General features: G+C 44.8%; 1 protein-coding gene and 2 long non-coding RNA genes across 3 annotated transcripts in view; 2 read left to right on the forward strand and 1 right to left on the reverse strand.

Moving 5' to 3' along the window:
* LOC101167924 (DENN domain-containing protein 2D) overlaps nucleotides 1-7800 on the reverse strand; it is a 35564-nt gene extending 27764 nt beyond the window's left edge. The window contains exon 1 of the mRNA XM_023957105.2: nucleotides 7586-7800. The gene's annotated coding sequence lies outside the window, so the exon portion shown is untranslated. The remainder of the gene's footprint in view (nucleotides 1-7585) is intronic.
* LOC105357928 (uncharacterized) lies at nucleotides 334-683 on the forward strand. The gene is made up of 2 exons (XR_911721.4): nucleotides 334-447; nucleotides 526-683. It is a non-coding gene; the product is annotated as an uncharacterized LOC105357928 (long non-coding RNA).
* Nucleotides 4970-5335, forward strand: LOC144993962 (uncharacterized). The gene is made up of 2 exons (XR_013657279.1): nucleotides 4970-5097; nucleotides 5178-5335. It is a non-coding gene; the product is annotated as an uncharacterized LOC144993962 (long non-coding RNA).
* Nucleotides 7801-22813: the final 15013 nt, after the last annotated feature.

Consider the following 22813-nt stretch of genomic DNA (forward strand, 5'->3'; position numbering starts at 1 on the left):
GGACAATTTAGAGTTGCCAATGAACCTATGAAGCATGTTTTTGGACGGTGGGAGGAAGCCAGAGACCCCGGAGAGAACCCACGCATGCACGGGGAGAACATGCAAACTCTACACAGAAAGGGATTCTCATTTTATGAATACAAAGAGTTTAAACAAACGTGAAAAATAATATCAAATTAAATCATTTAAGTTAACAGTTATTCAAAGCACCTGAAAGATTCAAAGAAATATAAAAGCTGATCCAAAATGTATTTGAATCTTTATTTGGAATGGAAACTTCAGATGTTCACACTGTGAATGTCATGGTGGCCTGTCAGTTACTCTCCCCCTCCCCCACCTTCTCTGCCTTTGACACGACTAGCTGTTCTCACTCACCTCATCACTGCTGCTGCCTTCTTAAGGAGTCTGTGGATCTTCAGCCGACGCCAGTTCGTTGTTCCTCCCATGGTGCTTAGTCTGACCTATCTTTGCTCCTGTTTATTGCCAAGTTTCATGTCTTTAATTATTCCTCTCGATCTGCCTCAGGAATTATCCACTCTGATACTCACCTGGTCGCAGTCCTCTGGTCACTCGTGCTTCGCTCCTGGATCTCCTCGTCAAGACGCCTCCAGCCAGCTGACGCTCCACCTTCTGGGAAGACGCCAACACTCATCTTCAGCCAAATTAAAATCTACTTCAGACTTGCCTCCTGTCCGAGTCTCCTTCCGGGTTCCAGCACTTGGGTCATTCAGAATCTGCGTCATATCATGACAGAACGAACTGGCCAAACTTCTGACCCAGCTGACCCGGTGGGGCTCCGTCACGCCATCACCCTGCAAGGAAACCTCCTGAGTAGTCAAGCGGACGCTCTAACTCAAATGTCCACAGCCCAGCAGGATCTATTTCGCCGTCTCAACAGCAAGCCGGAACCTTTTTACGGCAACGTTGAGACCTGCGGAGGGTTCCTGCTTCAATGCCAACTAATCTTCCAACAGGCCCCCAGGTATTATCAGGCCGATCACAGCCGCATATCTCTGATTGTTAATTCACTCCGCAGCAAGGCGCTTCAGTGGGCTCAGGCTTTCCTAGCCACCCATCCCATCACACACCTACCTTTCGACCGCTTCATTGGGGAATTCCGTCTAGTGTTTGACCAACCCAGAAAGCAGGAAGAAGCCACCCGGCGGTTACTGAATCTCAAACAAGGTAACCGCCCGGTAAGTGACCATCTAATCGACTTCCGCATTCTGGCGGTTGAAGCAGGTTGGCCGGATCCCGCACTCAAAGGAAAGGCATCTATCAATCGTTGAACGATCGCATTAAAGACCACCTATGTTCACAGCCAGAAGCGGACACCTTTGAAGACCTTGTCGCCGCCTCCTTGAGGTCCGATGTCCGGTTACGTGAACGCCACGCCGAACAAAAGCGTAAGCCTCCGCCGCCTCCAGCTACTCTCGTTTCCCCGGTTAGGATTACCCTACCATCCAACCGTGATACTGCTGCTTGCAATCTTGACAAACCCATGCAAATTGGTCACGCCAAGCTTTCCTCTGAAGAAAGACAAAGACGTCGTGATGAGGGATTATGCTACTATTGTGGTCAGACTGGTCACATTGTCTCTCAATGTAACGTCCGGTTAAATTCTCGAACCCCCCCGTTAGTTGACAGGCCACGGGGGGAAAATCCTGAACTAGCTATAAGTTCTTGTTTGTTCCTGTCAAAGTCAGTAATAAAGACCAAGTATTTGAACTCCAAGCGCTTGTAGATTCTGGTGCAGAGCATAGTTTAATAGACCAACGTCTTGTTCATGACCTCTCGCTTTCAGTCGAAAACCTTTCCACGCCTATCAACGCGGCCGGGCTGGGTGGAAAACAACTAACTCGCATTACTAAGCGTACCAGTCCTTTTCTCATTCTGACCTCCGGTAATCATTGTAAATACTGTCAGTTTTTTGTCACTCAGTGCCCTCAAACACCCATAATTCTTGGCTTCCCGTGGCTCCAGAAACACAATCCGCATATCGACTGGGTTTCACCTCGCGTCGTTAACTGGAGCACCTATTGTATGGCCAACTGCCTACACTCGGCCATGCCCATCACTAATTGTCCCGACCCTGGTCTAGGGAAGGATATCGACCTTTCTAAAGTCCCCTCCTGTTACCACGACCTTCGTTCGGTTTTTTCTAAATCCAAAGCTAGCGCTCTGCCCCCTCATCGTCCTTATGATTGCTCCATCGAGCTGTTAAATGGGGCTCCCCTTCCCAAGGGGAAGCTATACAATCTATCGGACCCGAAAAAAGCGCCATGGAAAACTATATACAAGAAGCCCTCTCTTTGGGTCATATCCGCCCCTCTTCTTCTCCTGTCGGCGCAGGGTTTTTCTTTGTGGAGAAGGATAAGTCTCTCAGGCCTTGTATTGACTTCCGCGAGCTCAATCAAATCACGGTCAAAGACAAATATTCCCTACCATTACTCGAATCTGTGTTTGACTCGGTACAACAGGCTAAGATTTTCTCGAAACTCGACCTCCGTAACGCTTATCATTTGGTACGCATGCGTGACGGAGATGAGTGGAAAACGGCGTTTAACACCCCGTTGGGGCATTATGAATACCTTGTTATGCCGTTCAGTCTTACCAACGCCCCTGCGGTCTTTCAGCGACTTGTAAATGACGTCCTGAGGGATTTCCTTAATAGGTTTGTTTTTGTTTATTTGGACGATATTCTTGTTTATTCCACCGACCAATCCCAACATGAACATCATGTCCGTCTAGTTCTTGAGAGGTTGCTCGAAAATCAGCTTTACGTCAAAGCAGAGAAATGCGAGTTTCACGTGTCCTCCATCCCTTTTCTGGGCTACATCATTGAGGCTGGCAATATCCGCCCTGATCCAGCTAAAATTGAGGCCGTCACTCAATGGGAGATACCGCAAACTCGTAAAAAACTGCAACAGTTCCTTGGGTTTGCCAATTTCTACCGCCGGTTCATACGTAATTATAGCAGTATAGCTGCCCCACTCACCCAACTCACCTCCATAAACAAAGTTTACGCCTGGAACCCGGAGGCTGATGCCGCCTTCAGAAAACTCAAGTCCCTTTTTGTGTCTGCTCCCATCCTGATTCAGCCCGATGTTACCAAACAATTCATCGTGGAGGTGGACGCCTCGGACTCCGGTGTAGGAGCTGTCTTATCACAACGCGAGGACACCGGTAAACTCAAGCCCTGTGCTTTTTTTTTCACGGAAACTAAGTCCCGCCGAACAAAATTATGACGTGGGGAGCCGTGAACTTTTGGCCATAAAATTGGCATTAGAAGAATGGCGTCACTGGCTGGAGGGAGCAGAAAAGCCTTTCCTAGTATTAACTGATCATAAGAACCTGGCCTATCTTCGCAGTGCCAAACGACTCAATTCCCGTCAGGCCCGGTGGTGCTTGTTTTTTGATCGATTCCATTTCACAATCACCTATCGTCCTGGCAGCCGCAACATCAAACCTGATGCCCTATCTCGCAAATACAACACCTCCGGGACTACCTCTGACTCTCCTATACTTCCTGCTTCATGTTTTATCGGCAATCTTACCTGGGAGGTCGAGAGCAAGGTACTCCAGGCCCAAGGAGAGATTCCTGATGGTATCTCCTGTCCTCCGCGCACTCTTTGTTCCAGACGCCCTAAGATCTGAAGTCCTCACATGGGGACACACATCCCGCATTGCCTGCCATGGAGGGGTTTACCGTACCTCCCGACTACTCAAGCGTCGTTTCTTTTGGCCCACCATGGAGCGCGATGTCAAAGAGTATATTGCGGCCTGTACCACCTGTGCCCGCTCGAAAACCTCCAACCGGCCTCCCTCTGGACATCTGCTACCCCTGTCCACGCCCAGCCGTAACTGGTCCCACATAGCGGTGGATTTCGTCTCCGGACTACCACCGTCCCAAGGCCATACGGTAATCCTGACTATTATTGATCGCTTTTCTAAAGCCGCTCAGTTTATCCCCTGCCTCAGCTGCCTTCAGCCTCGGAAACGGCCGACGTCCTCATAAATCATGTTTTTCGTCATCATGGAATTCCCAGCGACATAGTGTCTGATCGTGGACCTCAGTTTACGTCGCAAGTTTGGAGGGCTTTCTGTTCCGCCCTGGGAGCCACCATGAGCCTCACATCGGGCTACCACCCCCAATCTAATGGACAGGCAGAACGGGCGAACCAAGAACTGGAAGCGGCTCTCAGGTGTCTGGCAGCCCAGAATCAAGCTGACTGGTCCAAGTACCTGGTGTGGGTGGAATATGCCCACAATTCCCATTCTTCCACCGCCACAGGCATATCTCCTTTTGAGGCATCCTTGGGTTACTCACCCCCTTTGTTTCCTTCTCAGGAATTGGATCTGGCAGTGCCCTCGGTCCAGCTCCACCTCCAACAGTGTCGGGACATCTGGCTGCAGACCAGGGCGGCTCTCCTTCGCACTAAGGAGAGCAACTGCCAGATAGCCAACCGCCACAGGGGGGTGAGTCCCAGTTACCAGCCTGGCCAAAAGGTTTGGTTATCTGCCCGAAACATTCTTCTCCAAGCCTCATCCCGTAAATTGGCCCCCAAATTCATCGGGCCCTACACCATTGACCGGGTCGTCAATCCCGCTTGTGTCAGGCTGCGTCTCCCGGCAGCCCTTAAGGTGCATTCCACGTTTCTCAGGTCAAGCCGGTCACTGAGAGTCCGCTTTGCCCGCCGTCCACTTCCCCGCCACCCGCCCGTACCATCGACGGCGCCCCCGCCTTTACGGTCAGCAAGATCCTGGATGTCCGGCGCCGTGGGCGGGGTGTGCAGTTTCTGGTGGATTGGGAGGGGTATGGTCCGGAGGAACGTTCTTGGATTTCCCGTTCCCTGATTCTGGACCATACCCTCATCGACGACTTCTACCAGGCCCATCCGGATCGTCGTCTTGGACCGCCAGGTGGCGGTCGTTGAGGGGGGGGTACTGTCACGGTGGCCTGTCAGTTACTCTCCCCCTCCCCCACCTTCTCTGCCTTTGCCGCGACCAGCTGTTCTCACTCACCTCATCACTGCTGCAGCCTTCTTAAGGAGTCTGTGGATCTTCAGCCGACGCCAGTTCGTTGTTCCTCCCATGGTGCTTAGTCTGACCTATCCTTGCTCCTGTTTATTGCCAAGTTTCATGTCTTTTTAATTATTCCTCTCGATCTGCCTCAGGAATTATCCACTCTGATACTCACCTGGTCGCAGTCCTCTGGTCACTCGTGCTTCGCTCCTGGATCTCCTCGTCAAGACGCCTCCAGCCAGCTGACGCTCCACCTTCTGGGAAGACGCCAACACTCATCTTCAGCCAAATTAAAATCTACTTCAGACTTGCCTCCTGTCCGAGTCTCCTTCCGGGTTCCAGCACTTGGGTCATTCAGAATCTGCGTCATATCATGACAGTGAACTTACATTTTTTAATTTGTTTTAAAAGTACCAAAATGTTCATTAATGTTCTTCTACAGGCTGCAGTATTTTGATGGCTCTGCACACAGTTGCTTTTTCAAGTGCATTCGTTTTCAGCAGTAAAAGTAACGTAAATCAGGAAGTGAACAAAGATGGTTGTCTGTCTTTGATTCATTTCTTTTCAGTTTGATCTATATTTAAAAAAATGATGTTTGTCTGTATTTTGATGTAAAACTTTTTTATTTGCTTAACTCCCATAAAGCGCTAAACTTTAAAAAAATAAAGAGTGGAGGATCTGCAGCTTGTTTTTTTTTGTTCTGTTTTCTTCCTGTTAGTTTGAGTCCCATATGGAAAGTTTGGCTTCCTATAATGCTGCATTCACACTGGATGCGATTTGCATGTCAACCTCACGTCTGCCCTCTCTCTTTTTACGTGCGTCAAATATCCCGCTCATTGCCTTCATTTGATGCCTTGATGGTCCGGCCGCGGGGCAACCGACAACCTTTTTCTGCACTTTATTTGTTGCCACATCATGGAAAAGGTGGATGATGTTGAGCGAGTGACTTGGGTTTTTGTGTTTTGGAGAGCTCTACAGAGATGCCGACATGCACGTCACCATGTCTGGGTTCACCGGGTCCTTCAAAGTGTCTCCCGGTGAACTTCACTCCTGCAGTGAGAGCTGCGTCTGGCTCACGGCCATTTTAAATGTTACTTCCATCTATCTGTGGCCCAGTTTGAGCATTAACCTGCTGGGGAAAAAACAAACTGGGGGATCTTTTTTCACTGTCTCGATGAAAATAAGAGAAACACCATTAGCCCATGGAGCTGAAGTGATCACGGCCGCCATGACCGCACCCGCTCTCCATCTGCCAGGCGGTAAACCACCCACAGGCCAGCATAGTGGGCGCCACTGTTCTGGTTGGGCCAAGGTGGGATCCACCCAGGACAGGTTGCCAACCTGTCACACCGCCCAGGGTCCAGCCAGACCACGGGAGGGGACTCAATCGCCGGCAACCTGACCAGGATGTACCCGCCTTCGCTCAACAGTAGCCGCCAACTAAGAAAATGGATGGAAGTTCGCATCGAGCAGCCATGTCAGATTCACTTTTCTACCCTTTGATCAAGTCACTGAAAACATCACATGCCCAAATCTGAGTCCCTGATTGTGCATAAATTCACCATGCCCAACACCCAAATCACGCTGCAGGACCTCAGATCGCGTCTGTAAACTGACTTAACATTAACGCTCCTCCCCTGATGCGTGAATCGTGTCCGCTGTGAATGTAGCACAAGGCTTCCTGCAGGGCTCTGTTTGCAGAAAGAAACTCTTTCACAGCCGGTTTTTCTTCTTGCTGTTACTGTTTTTGTGACCTGACGCCTACAGTCTGGTACACTCCTGTAGACTCAGCAACAACAATGCTGATAAATGCCCCCCCCCCCCCCCCCCCCCCCCCATCTGGTCTGCTTTGCTTTTACACACAGAGCTCTCAGCCCTCTGACTGTCATTTAAATGCAGCTGCTCACTGTGTCACGTTCATCCAGCCAACAGCTTTTTCCCATCTTGTCTGTCTGTGTTCACACTGAAGTAAACCACACCAGAGTTCATCTGCAAGTAGACAGAGATCCTCATTCTTGAGAGGATCAAGCTTCTCTTGTTTGGTCAAGACTAAAGTTCAGCTGAGTTTAACACCTGCCAAACCTGGAAGATCATCTCAGGAGTCTAAATCTGGACCAGACCAGGATCAGACCTGTCAGAGTTTTTACTTTGGACAAAGTGCACATTTGCAGTTCTTCAAAGTTCCCGCAGTTTATTAATTTTCCCTTCTACAGCTTCAGCTTCATTTCTGTGTCCCCCCCCCCCCCCCCACCCCCCAATGGAATAGAGCCTCTCCAGCTTCAGTCTTATCACATCATGGCAGGCTTGCATGACTTCCTTCATGTGTCAGCACAGAGGCCTTCAGACGAGCAGGAAGTTACAGAGCCACGATACCCACGATCTCCTGCACAACGAGAGCCAACAGCAGCCCCCCCTCAACAAAAAAGCATGAGGGCCATGTAAATGTCCCCCAATAGGGTCAAAGATATGCAGCATTGGGTCCGATGACCCCGGCAGATAGGAACAGGTATCTTCTACCTTTAGTCCAGAGCACAGCGCAAACACGGCACAAATGACTCACCTCCTAGGCTGCAGGGGCCTCAGGTCCCAGATGTGCTGCTGATGTGCAGCCAGAGCCTCTAAGCAAAGGGCTCAGCTCAGCTGGTTGTCTCACACACAGAGGCAGCAAGTGCACGTGTACGAGGAAGTGTTGCAGGCGGACTTCAGTCTCAGGATGGAGTTTCCGCTTTCAGTGTTGAAGCAGTGACAGTATGGGGGCGTGGCTGAGCGGGGCCCGCTCTGCAGCCCAGACCTGTTTATCCACAGGTGTGCCATGGTTTGTGTTTGCTCTGCTGCTCACTCTGACCCCTACAGCAGCTCAGCTGAACAGACACGCCCCCTACAGGCCAGGGGTGGAGCTGGAACAACTCCTGTCCCAAGGTCACACCAGGATCAGGAACAGGGATCCGGTTTCCGTTACGTCAGCAGCAGGTTCCTTCTAAACCGTCATTTATTACAGATTAGTTGTTACCGATGTTTGAAGTAACCCATGACCCGATCAGATTACTGCAGTTCCTTTTGAACAGTCGAAATTGTACCTTTGAGACATTTTCTCCTCTTTATTTTAATAAGTTATTTATCATATTAATTAATTATATATGTAATATCTCATGACTGTGGTTTTCAGTGTTTCCTGCCACCTTGTGACTACATGAGTTTCCTCGATTTTGTCTTAATTCTTTAATAGTTTTTTTATGTAATTTATGTGTCTTTATATTATACGTGCATTAACTATGTCTTTAAGCTTTTTATTCCGTTTTCTCTCTTTTTTTCTCGTAAAGCACTTTGAGTAACTGAAGACTGCACAGAACACAAATAAAGACCGACCAATCATGAAATACTCATAATAACTGCTAACTCAAATATCAATTTATTAATAAAAACATGACTCAACAAAAAGTCAAACTTGGAACAGGTTTGCACAAAATGGTGCTTCCAAGCTGAAAACTGAGCTGAGGAGCAGAAGAAGGCAAGCTGAGAAGGCAGCAGTCCTCCCAGTTAGAGATGAGAAACTCCCAAAAAAACAGAGAGACAGGAACCCAGGCGTCCCAGGGGTCAACAGAGCTTCATGCTGCTCTCCTCCATCTTTATTTTGTTTACATTTTTTCTAAACATGACAGCATCCTCCAACTCTTCAGATAATCCTCGCTCTAGATCGAACAAACATCAACGCTTTGGATCAAGAAAAGCCGCTAAAAGACTTTCTGTTCAAAGAGAAGAGCATTCATTTGTGATTCAGTTCAGGGGGAAAGTCCGGAAATACTAAGTTTTCCTCTCATAATAAGGTAAAACTCACATAATGTATACTTCCTCCGATCAAAACTACTGTTTCAACTCTGTCTAAACCCAAGTTAGTGGGCCATATGGCTGAAAGAATGGTTGTTCAAGGAGGAAGGACATTTTACAGAGAAATCATTTGCAAACTTTATTTACTGGTATTTATTTTGTCGCTTTTTGTTCAGGTTGAACCACAAAATGATTTGCATAAAAGCAAATGAAATGCCCATAAAAAACAGGAAATTTACTAAAAATTTGCACTTCTCCCTCCCCCAATTCCTACCTCAACCCACCCAGTTCACCTAACATAACTCCAATATGAAAACTGGACAAAAATGTAAGAAGTGCATCTCTCATGCTCGGTACTGCGGGATTAAGGGGAGGCATTTATGAAAGGCCCAGCGCAACCACGGGGGTCGTCACCGCAGTGCCCACTACAGTTATTAGACCACAGAGCGGGACCCCAGCCGTAATGAGAACAAGCACAGCAGCATCAACCCCCCCGTAGGCAGAGCTGGCAGCTCCCCAGAATCCATCAATTCATCTCCTTCTGCTCATGGATCCCTGTGACAAAGCACTCAAGTTAAAGAAGCTTCAAAAGGATTAAGAAATCAACTTAAATTGAATTTTATTAATGGGAATAATAATATTTTGAGGAGTGTATATTAAATTAATATTAATGTATATCAATTATTAACATTACCCAAGTCCAAAATGTTTAGGAAAAAGCAAAAGATCAAATTAAACAACAACAAATGTTCTGTATGAGGCTAAACAAAGTGAATCTTCAGCCTCTTCTTAAAAACCTCAACAGTCTCATGCAGCCCTGAGGCTCCCTGGTAGGCCGTTCCTAAGGCCAGGACCGTAATGATTGAACATGGCTTCACCATGTGTTTGGTCCTAACCTTATTCAAGATCACTTAGATAAGAAGACCCATCCATCCACCCACCCATCCATTCATCCATCCACCCACCCATGCATCCATCCATCCATCCATCCATCCTCCATTTTCTGGGACCGGGTTGCGGGGGGAGCAGTATGAGCAGAGATGCCCAGACTTCCCTCTCCCCGGCCACTTCCTCCGGCTCCTCTGGGGGACCCTGAGGCGTTCCCAGGCCAGCTGAGAGACGTAGTCTCTGCAGCGTGTCCTGGGTCTTTCCCGGGACCTCCACCCAGTGGGACATGCCACTCCCCATGGAGGTGTCCAGGAGGCATCCGGACCAGATACCTGAGCCACCTCAACCGGCGCACTTCAATGTGGAGAAGCAGCGGTTCTACTCTGAGCTCTCTAAGGGAGCACCCAGCCCACCTCGGAGGAAGCTCACTTCAGCCACATGTATTTTGGGCCTCAATGTTTCGGGCATTACACTGAGTTCATGACCATAGGGAAGTATTGAAACGAAGATCGACCGGTGTATTAAGAGCTTTGCTTTCTGGCTCAGCTCTCTCTTCACAACAAGCTGAACTTTATAAAACTTCAATGTGAATGGATTTGACATTCACTTTTCTTGTTTGTTTAGACACATATTTCATTTACACTTGATTATCTTGAAGGAAAACAAGGAATCTGGAAAACTGCACTGTTCAGTGGCAGCTGCTATTTCTCTTTGAGTCTCACTGGTGGAAGTTTTAGAAAAAGATGTCCTGGATCCATTGTAGGTCACTCAGATTGTTTAAAATGAACAAATATTGACTATGAATCAATTTAAATTTAGCTTTTAACTTCTGGTATATTTTGGCTTTTTCCTTAAAACAAATTTGAAGCAATTCAACACAAAACACTCCAACCTCTTCTTTCTCTTTCGGCTTTTCCCATCAGGGGTCGCCACAGCGAATCATCCTTTTCCACCTCACTCTATCATGAACATCTTCTACCCTAACAACACAAAACACTCCAACCACAGCACAAAATACAAACTAAAATGTGTAAGACCAAAAAAAGCAACAACAAAAACAGACCTTTATTCTTTCACTGTGAAAAATACTGTACAAAAATATTGTACATACACACACATGTATATATAGTATTATTTATGTATATATATATAAATAATTGGAACAAGACGGAAATGGACGAGATGTGATAAGGTTCTGTTAGAATGCTACTCCTCAAGTAATCCCACCCAGAGGGGTTACATGCAGAGAATATGGAATGTTTGGATGCTTCGAAACCCACAATCAAGGCTAACTGCCAAACAACTGGTAGCCAAATGCTTGAACATCCACAAACGGTAACTCCTATCACAACTTGAGATTGAAGCAATACAATACCAAGGGAGAGCCAGAACAGCAGGTCAGAGAGGAGGCTATACCACACTCCCGCCCTGAGATTGGGTACACAGCCCCAACAACCACAGATACGCTGAGCGAGGCAGCAACTGACCTGAAAGACAAGATCATGTCTAGAATGAAAATAAGGGAACCCCGTCACCAGCTGCAACGGTTAAGTAATGTACCTGTCATGATCAGAACACGAAGCGGACCCAAGTGCTGGAACCCAGAAGGAAAAACAGGTAAAAGGTTGGTAAGAAGGATTTATTTTACTGATCCAGACAGGGCAGTGAGCAGACGTGACAGTAGATGTGGAGGGTGGCTGGTGTAACTGACGAGGAGCGTGGCATAGGCTCTTGAGGGAGGCGAGGCTGGAGTTCTTGGCGAGTGGCGTGCCTGGAGCTCTTGACGAGTGGCGTGGCTGGAGTTCTTGCGGAGCGCTGAGACTGTGGATCTTGAGGAAGGAAGGCGTCGGCCTGGAGATAGAGACACCTGCTGCTCGAGGTGGTGATGACTCAGGACTCACGTGGCTTGAGATTAACCTGAGGCAGAGGAAACAAGGTTCAATTAGCGAGGCACAAGACTAAGGGAGCCAGACGTGAATCACAACGTGACTAAGCACCATCAGGGTTAACGGACTGGCGATGAATGCTGGAGTTGGGTCTCCTTATGAAGAGCAGAGGCTTGATGAGAAGATAGGATGCAGCTGAGAGTCAGGAGCAGAGCAGAGCTGGGAGGGGGAGGAGTCAGACCGAGGCACCATGACAGTACTGCCTGAAAGTCTTCTGGAAACTGTGAATGAAGCATTGAGGGCAATTCCTACCACAACAATCACAAAAACCAATGAACTGGTTTACACTTCAGCAGCAGTGATCCTTGAGATGCTTGGCTATAAGAGCAACCATTGGGAGAAAACAATACCCACCATGGAAGCAACGGTAAGAGGCCAAAATCAAGGCAACTCAGAGGGATGTGAGTAAGCTGACAGAGGCTCAAAGAGGTATAATGAGAAAGCAAGTACCTAAGAGGTACAGCCAGATGCCCATACCTGAAGCACTGGAAACTGCCAAACAAAGGCCACTAGCCTTGTGCAGCTGCCTAAAGAGGGACACAAGAGACAATGAAGCCAGACGGATAAACAGGCTGTTCGCAACTCAACCTGCAAAAGTGTACGCTCAGTGGCAGGGTCAAAACAGCCGAGAAGACCCACCAAGGCTAGAAACTGAACAGTACTGAAAAAGTATATGGGAGAAAGAGACAGCACATAACATCAATGCCCAGTGGCTGGTCTCTCTGAGAAAAGAACATAGCAACCTCCCTGAACAGAATACAGTAACGATCACAGTGGCACACATCCAAGAAAGAGTCTAAGGTATGAAGAACTGGACAGCACCGGGCCCTGACATGATACATGCCTACTGGCTAAAGAAACTCACCGCACTCCACGAGCGCCTGGCAGCACAAATGAACCAGCTGCTAAGAGATGGGACTCACCCCGAATGGCTAACGGAAAGGGGAATGATCCTAATCCAGAAGGATCCCTCAAAGGGTGCAGTCCCATCCAACTACCGGCCAATAACCTGTCTCTCCGCAACATGGAAGCTCATGTCAGGCATCATTGCAACCAAGATAAATAGGCACATGGATCAATACATGAGTAACACACAGAAGGGCATTGGTAGAGACTCCAGAGGAGCCAAACACCAACTCCTGGTTGACAGAACAGTCGCTCAAGACTGCAAGTCACGACACACCAACCTGTGCACAGCCTGGATTGATTACAAAAAAGCCTATGACTCAATGCCACAAACATGGATCACTGAATGCTTGGAGCTGTACAACATCAACAGGACTTTAAGAGCCTTCATAGGAAATTCGATGAAGCTGTGGAAAACCACCCTGGAAGCCAATGGCAAGCCACTTGCACAAGTGTCCATCAAATGTGGGATATACCAAGGTGATGCTCTGTCTCCACTGCTGTTCTGCATAGGTCTGAACCCCTTCAGCCAAATAATCAACAAGACTGGCTATGGATACCGACACAGAAATGGGGCCAACATCAGTCACCTCCTCTACATGGATGACATCAAGCTATATGCTAAGAGCGAGCGTGACATTGACTCCCTGATCCACACCACCAGGATCTACAGCACTGACATTGGGATGTCATTCGGGCTTGAGAAATGCAGCCGGATGGTGACAAAGAGAGGCAAGGTAGTCCACACAGGAGGGGTCTCACTCCCAGAAGGAACAATAGCAGACATTGAGGACAGTTACAAGTACCTTGGAATTCCCCAGGCAAATGGCAACCTGGAGCAGGCAACAAGGAAAGCTGCAACAGCTTAAGACTTCCAACGAGTAAGGCAAGTCCAGAGAAGCCAGCTCAATGGCAAAAATAAGACCTGGGCAATAAACAGCTACGCACTGCCAGTTATCAGATACCCTGCAGGAATAATAAGATGGCCAAAGGAAGATATACAGACCACGGAGGTTAAGACACAAAAGCTCCTCACCATGCATGGAGGGTTCCATCCCAAATCCAGCACCCTGAGACTGTATGCTAGCCACAAGGAAGGAGGCCGAGGACTAGTGAGTGTTGAAGCCACTATCCAGGATGAAACATCCAAGATGCATGAATACATCAAGCTCAAAGCCCCAACTGACAGTGTGCTCAGTGAATGTCTCAGACAATGGAGAGCAGAGGATACAGTGCTGGAGGACAGATCCTCATGGGAGGACAAACCCCTGCATGGGATGTACCACCGGACCATAACTGAAATGGCTGATATCAAGAAGTCCTACCAATGGCTAGAAAGGGCTGGCCTACAGGACAGCACTGAAGCACTCATCCTGGCAGCTCAGGAACAAGCTCCTTCCTACAAAATGTGAAACAGCTGCTTGACAAGGGAGGATTTGGGGATAATGTTTTCCTTGATCTGAAATGCGACTTCCACACTATTAATCATGATGTTCTCCCAGCAAAGTTAACTTATTCTAATTTCTTGAACAGTGCACTCTGCTGGATGAAATCATATCTCCGTGACAGAAAACAAGCTGTACAAATTGATAATTCACAGTCATCATCAAAAAGGTTCAGAGCACTGTCTAGTGGGTCTAGATGACCCAACTCCCAATCTTAAAGTGCCTAGGATAGCACAAGGATTACGAGAACACTGAACGTTTTAGACAAAAAGCCTCTGCGTTCTCATTACTGTGACATTCTAAGTATAGCTTAATGGTTTTTAAAATGTTACAAAATGTCCAAGATGCCTGTCTCATTTTTAAAGTTTTGAATGGGCTGACCCCTCCCCCCTTATTAAATTTTATAGGTAAAGAAAACAAATGTTGGAATAGGCACTAGCGCTTTAACTCGAGGGGACTGTAACGTACAAAGGCGCAGTACAAAATTCAGCCAAACAGTGGTGTCAATCAGAGGAACACAGTTATGGAATACGCTGCCACAGCACATTAGAAACTGTAAAAACTATCCTACCTTCAAAACAGCTCTTAAACAATGGCTGAAAACAAACCAGTCCTGCAGACATTTGTGACATTATTGTTTTTCTTGGGTTCTTTAGACTCGTGTTTTATTGTAAATAACCTTTGTAAATATCTTTTTCACAAATATTGTGTTATTGTATTATGTTGTAAATGTAATTGTTGAACCTTTTATCCTGACTTAGGCTGCAACAAGTAGCAAATCCAGTCAGGTTTATCGGGCTAGGAATTCCTGCTGCTGTCTCCATGTTGGGCAAAGTTTTCTGTCAGATGAACAGGCAGACGGCTGGATCCAAATGCAGCAAGTTTATTAGCTCAGCTAAAAGCCAACTAAGCTAAATCAGGGTCAAGCAGGCAGGGGTAGATAACAAGCATTGGAGCATAAAAGGAGAAATAGGAGTAATCAGGATCCAAGCGAGTGTCGGGGCAGGCGGCAGCAAACAGTCAGAAACAGAAGATCAGGTCCAAATATAACACTCAGTAATGAAGGCAGAGTGGCACAAAAAATACTACACACTGAATGAGGCTCAGTGCAAGGCAAAGTATGATGTGCTTGATTAGGTGAATGAGAGTCAGGTGTGTGGCTTGCAGGAAGTGTGTGCCGGGGGGTGCAGGGAGATTAGGTGTGATTAGAATAAGAGATGGTTCCCGCTGGGGAGCAGAGGGGGAGAAAGAGCTCTGACTTCTGACAACATATTTCTCTGCAGAGGGAAGATTGTGTCATAAACTGGGTCATTCCCCATTAATGTTATTATTACCATCTGCTTAAAGTACCATAGTGCATGCAACTTACTATTTACATTTTTATATTCAATTTCAGTAACAAAAAAAATAGCTGCTAGCAGTGGCAGTTCTACCCTGAATTACACCCCGGGCGAGACCCCCCCCCAATAGAGTCACAACAGAACTTTGTTACAAAAGATATTTACCACAATTTTGTACACCATTATAACACTTATCAGAACATAAAAAATAAATAACCATATAAGCATGGCAAAAGTACAGATAGGTATGAAAGTATTAAATCAAACGTAATATTGAATAAATAACAAAAAATAGATATTATAAAGCACAAATCGTTTATCACACTAATAACAGGCTAAAATAAATATAACTGCAGCACTAAGCACAGAAAACACTAACTAAAACCCAACCTTTCTAGCTTTCCTTGAATGCAAACTCGTCAATAACGTCATCATATGAAATCTGCTCCCCTACTGAATGATTGATACTAACAACGGCAAGGTTAGTGAGTCACTCCTGAGACATTGTTGACCTCAGGTATGACTTGATCAATTTGTTTTGAAGAGCTGCTCTCTGCTTGAGCCACAGTGACTGGCAAAAATTAACCCAAAAAAAGCATGAATTTTTTACAACTCTATTAAGATTTACAGTAGGTTATAGAATGTCACTTTATGACTGACTTTTAAAAAAGTTTTATAAAGTAGATTTCACCCCCCACTCTTGTCCCCCACCTGGCCACTTAATTTGGAAGCGACCCACAGCCCTCCCCCTTTTTCTTCACACATTTTCAGCAGGAGTGCATGCAGCTGCCGCCAGGGGGCGCCAAATCTCTAGTTTCAGGATGTTCCAAACTCCACGGATAAAAAATACAAAGCAATAGCGGTGCAGTCGTGTTTTTTTTTCTTTCATCAAGCACTGAGCCTCGCCCGCTGCCCCCCTTGAAGATGATCCAGGTCTGTCCTCACCTTGCAGCCTTCGCCCCCCTCCCCTTTTCCTTCACACACATTATTTGCGGCACCTTCTCAAAGACAGGAGAGCGTGCAGCTGCAGGGCGGGGGCGCCAATTCGCTGGTGTCAGTTTCAGGCTGTTACAAACTCTGTGACAACAGATAGATAGTAAACCAATAGTGGCGCACATTGTTTTTTTTTTACAAGCACTGAGCTGCCCCCCCCCCCCCCCCCCCTTTAATTTTGCACCCTGGGCAATTGCCCGTATTGCCTGTGCCTAAAACCGCTATTGTTTGCTAATAGGCTGCTAGAAATTAGAAGCTGGGGAAAGTATGGTGCACATGGTCCACTTCTCCTCTCCTCTGTTCTTGATCATTTATTTATCATTTAGTTCTCCATACCTCTGTTTGGTGCAGTGCGATTCATGTGTGGTACCGCTGGGGGAGGGGGAGTGATTCCAGATTCCAGTTAGCGTATCTGTACTCCTGTACTGGACGTGGACCTCGTCCCTGGCTCGTCTCGCGCCCCTAGTCATTCCTGTTGGTTAAGAAGGCACCGGAAAGGTGTGTAAAGTAAAAGGGAAGGGGTGGAGGGATCATTTCAACTGTGACCCTGTCCTAAATTAAGTGGACGGCTGGGGTAGTAGTGGTAGGGACATTCCATAAGCTACATTTCAATACAGGTATATCATTTTCTGCTCATTTTTGTGTTAAATGGCCCAATATAAATAGGCTACAAAACGAAGTGAAAATTGGTTTAGTTGATGAGTTTGGCGGGAAATCTACTGTCAAGCGCCAAAATGGCCAGGGAGATGTACAAAAAAAGTCTAAAGCATTTGGTGCCCCAAGAAAAGAAGAGGAGAAGCGAGATGAAGAGAAGGGTTTGTCCTCATAGCTATGGATGCACCTTTTCCAGTGCGACCTGCCACAACGACGTCAACAAGCAAAATATTTTTTTAGTAGATGACTAAACCTGAAGTAGATGTTGCAACTGACGCCATTGTTTGTTTTTTCTGCTTTTATTTTCTTCTAAAACTTTTGCTACACCTTCGCTTGCACCGACAGCTGTATGTAACGGTGGTAACCGTTAGCACGTCATGACTCGTGTGACTGCTGGAACGCTAAGGTTTTATTGTTTAAGTAGTTCATAAATAATGAATGAGCTGTGATGGTTATACAACATGCTGCTGCTGTTGCCAAAAAATGCTAATTGGGCAAATAACTTCTGATTATTCAGTACTTTATTAATCATTTGTAGCAGCCTGAATTTTTTTTAAATTTTCTTTAACCAGTTAAAAGGGGATTTCAAGTTAAAGCGGGTTAATTGTAAGCTTGCTTGGGTTCTATAATTAGGCAATAGAATCTTCATAAATCTTTAGGTAGTTTTGAAAATAAATATTTACAATTTAATGCAAGTCTATGGTGACAAAACCTTATTTAACCTGTCAGAACTAGAAATGTGCCAATCACAGGATTGAAAACAGCAACCATGCATGAGCTGATTTTTCTTTTCTGAAGTAGAGAATGATATATTATACATTATGTGTCAGACATCTTCTGTATCTATACACATATAGATACACATATGGAATACACATATCCTCTTCTCTTCATCAGAGATAGAGTTCAGGTTCTGCTGATTAGATCCCGAGTGGAGGTAAAGGAGCGTTTGTGGCGCAATGATTCCCAGAAATCAAAAAGCCTCAGAGCAAAAACAGCTGCAGAGCGACCCCTGGTGGCTCCTCCTGGAACTGTTACTTCATTTGTTTCTTGTGGAAGAATATAAAGAAAAAAACAAAGGATAGAAAGAAAACAATAATCAATGTGAAAATAATAAAACTAGGGAAACATTAACATTTCAAAGGCTATCAAGTCAGGATGTTTGAGCAGAACAAAGGAAAACCAAAAAAACTATTTTAAAATAAAAGGATGAACTGATTTTCTGACAAATATAACTTCTGATGCAATCAAATAAAAGTTTTGTTTTTTCACCTCAACACTTTAATATTTTTTCAGTCGTCTGTTGTGCTCTCTTTGTTTTGTGTTTGGATATGATGACGTCAGATGACAACCAGGCTGCTCCAGGGTGAGGTTCTGTTTGAGATCATTTTGAGGCTGTCTCTCTCACTCTCAGATTTCTGAGGTCTTTCTGCCCAGGTAACTGTATTCCTCCAGACTCCTAAAGGTGGTCTTTGATGCCGTAGGCCCCTGGACAGTTGGTCTTATTAACTCTTCAGTTGTCTCGTGTACCAGCTGCTTTCAAACAAGCTGTGGTGCATCTCCTCTGAAAACAATAACTTAGATCCCAATGTTCTTTCAAACTTAAGGCTCATTTCCAAGTTGTCTTTTCCTTCTAAAACTTTAAAGAATGTGGTTTATCTTCTATTACAGGACCATCCAGAATTTCATGATGTTTTTAGAAGTTTGAGTCTGGTTTTAAATCCTGTCACAGCAGTGAAACAGCTCTTCTTAGGTTGGACAATGACCTGCTTTTAGCTGAGGATTGTGGGTCATCTGCTGTATCAATTCTTCCTGATATCACTGCTGCTTTTGATACGGTGGATTTCATTATCCTGACTAGAGCAGTCTGTTGGTGTGAAGGGCACAGCCCTCAATTTGTTCAGGAGTTTTTCTGTCCAACTGGGACAGTTTTTTTTCCCTCAGAGGCTCCATTCAGACATGAAATACCCCAGAGTTAAGCTTTAGGCCCTCCTTTACATCCCCTTTGCCTGTTGCCATTGGACTTGGGACATGGGGAGACAGATCCTTTTCAGCTGCAGTTCCCAAATTCTGGAAAGCTCTCCCCTTTTCTGGGAGGTTTGCCAGATCCCTCAGTAGTTTAAGTCACTTTTTAAAAACTCTTCTTTTTACTCAGGCTTTTAACTCCAGCGAGTAGATCTAGTGGGCTAGCTTGTTACGTTTCTTTTAAAATGTTTTTATTGTTTTATTGTGTTATTGTTTCTTTTATTGTTTTGTGATTTTTTTATATTGGCCTTTATGTTCAGCCCTTTGGTTGCTCCTGCTTTTAGAAGTCTGTCTGGAAACACTCTCACCTCCCACCACTTTTATGAATGCTGCACATGACAACATGGATTGATTGGTTCTGTTAGTGTGAAGATCTGCTGTGATCGCCACAGTATCAATTAATTAAAGTTACAAATTTGCACTAGACCAGTGCTGTAAAGAAAACAGCAAACAACACGGCTCTACAGACAGACCACAGTTGAAGATTCTCCGCTCCTCCTGAAGAGTACGATCTTCATGAAAACTGTCATCGCTCTTCCTGCTCTCAGCTATTACAGCAAACCAGAGTGGCTCTACGTAAAACCAGCTCTTTGGTTTAATTCATTATCAATTTAAACAACGAGCTAATCATGTTTTGTTAATTATCAACAAAAAACCCACAACACAAAAAACTACAACACAAAACACAACATGAAACACAACAACACAAACTCCTACACGGAATACGGCAACATGAAACCCTCCAGCACAAAACACAACAATATGAAATACAACAAGACATAGAGTAACACAAAACGCATCAACAAGAATCAATAACATCAAATACAACATTAATTTGAATCATTGTTGCTCTCTGAGTAGAGTTTGATTCATCAACCTGTAAGCTGGTAAAAATGCTGCCACCATCAGCTGCAGAGATTGCTTCAGAAACAGAACTGACCGCATCACAGATTTTCTTCTGGGTTCCAGCTGCTGCTAGTGTGGAACTTGAGCACGTTACAGTTCTATTTGTAGTTCCGGACTGAGATCAGCAGGAAACCATGGAACCTCAGGACTGAAGCTGCTGCTGGAAGACCAAAACACTGTCCAAATAAAACTGCACAGCTGGAAAAATCAATGAGGTCATCCAATTTAATTTATGAAGCAACTCTGACAAGGAAGAAGCCTTCATCTCTTCTCTCCTTTGACATTGAACACATTAACCCTTGTGCTATCCTAGGCACTTTACCATTGGGAGTCGGGTCATCTAGACCCACTAGACAGTGCTCTGAACCTTTTTTCTTCAATGATTTGTGATCTTCACTGGTGTCCATGGATTAAATGAAATCTTTCCACCTTTATTCACCTTTGTCATGGTAGGGAGAACACGTCAATGGAAGGGGGGGGGTTAATCTAAGATAGCACCAAGGATAATGTGCGTCTTTATTTAGATTCATTTTCTATCAGTTGAAACTTTATTAAACTTTGATGCAAAAAGAGGACGTTTTGGTTTACTTTTCCTTCATGTGATTTGTCATAATTCAGAACAAAATATAAAATACAATCAAAGAAAAAATGTTTGTACAATTATAAAATAGAACCAAAGTTGAAAGTGTGTTCTGAAAAAAATAATTCATCAGGTCAGAGTCTTGTCTGTCTTCTGTCTTTGTTTAGGTCAGTAAGTCAGACGCAGATACACTTCAGTGTTACAGTATGACCCCCCCGCCCCATCAGCCATCTTAACTGTTGGACTATATAACAGACAGATGGAGTCGGGACGTCACTCAGAGCCACTCAGTCTGGACTCGGAGAGAGAGACGGGTCCCAGCAAGGGACAATCACAAAGTCCTTCAACTGCATGTTTGATGGTGTCTGCAAATGAAGACAAATCTGAGAGGAACACAAAACACAACAGCATGAAACACCACAACACAACAGCATGAAACACCACAACACAACAGCATGAAACACCACAACACAACAGCATGAAACATCACAACACAACAGCATGAAACACCACAACACAACAGCATGAAACATCACAACACAACAGCGTGAAACACCACAACACAACAGCATGAAACACCACAACACTACAGTATAAAACACCACAACACAACAGCATGAAACACCACAACACTACAGTATAAAACACCACAACACAAAACACAACAGCATGAAACACCACTACACAACAGTATAAAACACTACAACACAACAGCATGAAACACCACAACACAACAGCATGACGCACCACAACACAACAGCATAAAACACCACAACACAACAAAATTCTGGAATATTTAGTCTGTGACTAGTTGAAAGAGTTCCTTTACTATAATAATATTCTTTCTATATTTCAATCGGGTTTTAGAAAAAAGCAAGGTACCAACACCACTACTATTAGGTGATAAATGACATTATTATGGCACTTGATAAAAAAACTGTACTGTGCATTTCTTTTTATTGATTTGTCAAAAGTTTTTGACAACGTTGACCCTGCTGTTTTAAAAAGCAGATTACTCAGCCTTGGATTGTCAGAGCATGCAGTTGCATGGTTCTTAAATTACGTGAATAACAGGACCCAATGCATTAAACATGAAGGTCTCTGTTCTAAGTTTGCTACCGTCCACAGGGGGGTGCCACAGGGCTCAGTTCTGGACCCCCTACTATTTATTTTGTACATTTATGATTTGGGTGAAAATGTATCTGACGCTAATCTACATTTTTATGCTGATGACTCAGTTATTTACTGTTATGGATCATCTCTTGCTCAGGCCATTGAAACCTTGCAGAAAGTTTTTGTTGCTGTACAGCATTCACTTATTCAATTAAAATTGGTTCTGAATGCTGACAAGAATAAACTAATGTTGTTTTCAAACTCAAAGAAGTCCCCTGAAACAATTCCAATGGTGTCCACCTTGGATGGAAATGTCATAAAGTTGGTTCATGAGTACATGTACCTTGGTGTCTGGATTCATGACTCCCTCACCTTTAAACCTCACATAGAAAAACTTGTAAAAAAACTCAAACTTAAACCTGATTTTTTCTTCTGTAATAAGTTGTGTTTTTCTTTTGAAGTTTAAAAGCCTCATTTATGCTTTTTATGATGTTTGTGGTTTTATTGATGTTTGTTTTAATGTATTTTTTTGTATTGCAATGTGCTGTTTCTTGGCCAGAACTCCCTTGGCAAAGAGGTTTTTAATCTCAATTGGACTTTCCTGGTTAAATAAAGGTTAAATTGAAAAAAAAGTTTTCTCCAACAGTGTCATAATTTCCTTTGAGGATAATTAATAGGTACTTCACTTAGAATAATCTACACTTAGACTAAATAAGTATAAATAACTTAAAATACATATTAAGAAACAAGTTTTGGAAAATATGTAGAGATAAATCCTGGCCCTTTTTTTTTTTTTTTAGCACAAATCACATGGATACTACTCAGATGCAGCTAAGTTGAATTCAAGCACAGGCACAGGAGTTACAAGTACCTGATCTTCTTTCCCTGCAACAAGTTCAAAACCCACAACTCCTGAAGTGTGGTTGAATGGTTTACCACTGCAAAATGGATCATACCCATTATTGCCTAGGCCTCCACGATGGATAGAGGGGCCTCCACAACAGCCAGCTGGGCTTCCACCATTGCTAGCTGAGCTGCCATCACGGCTAGCCTATTTTTTTAATTAATTGAACGTTCGAAGGAAATACTAGAAGGCTTTGGCAAACCATCAATAAAATTACTGCAGGAGGAAATCATAGTGGTAAAAATTGTCTTTATCCCATGCAA

Source organism: Oryzias latipes, chromosome 7, assembly GCF_053564925.1.
Source record: "Oryzias latipes strain Hd-rR chromosome 7, Olatipes_Hd-rR_3.1".
Lineage (NCBI taxonomy): Eukaryota > Metazoa > Chordata > Actinopteri > Beloniformes > Adrianichthyidae > Oryzias > Oryzias latipes.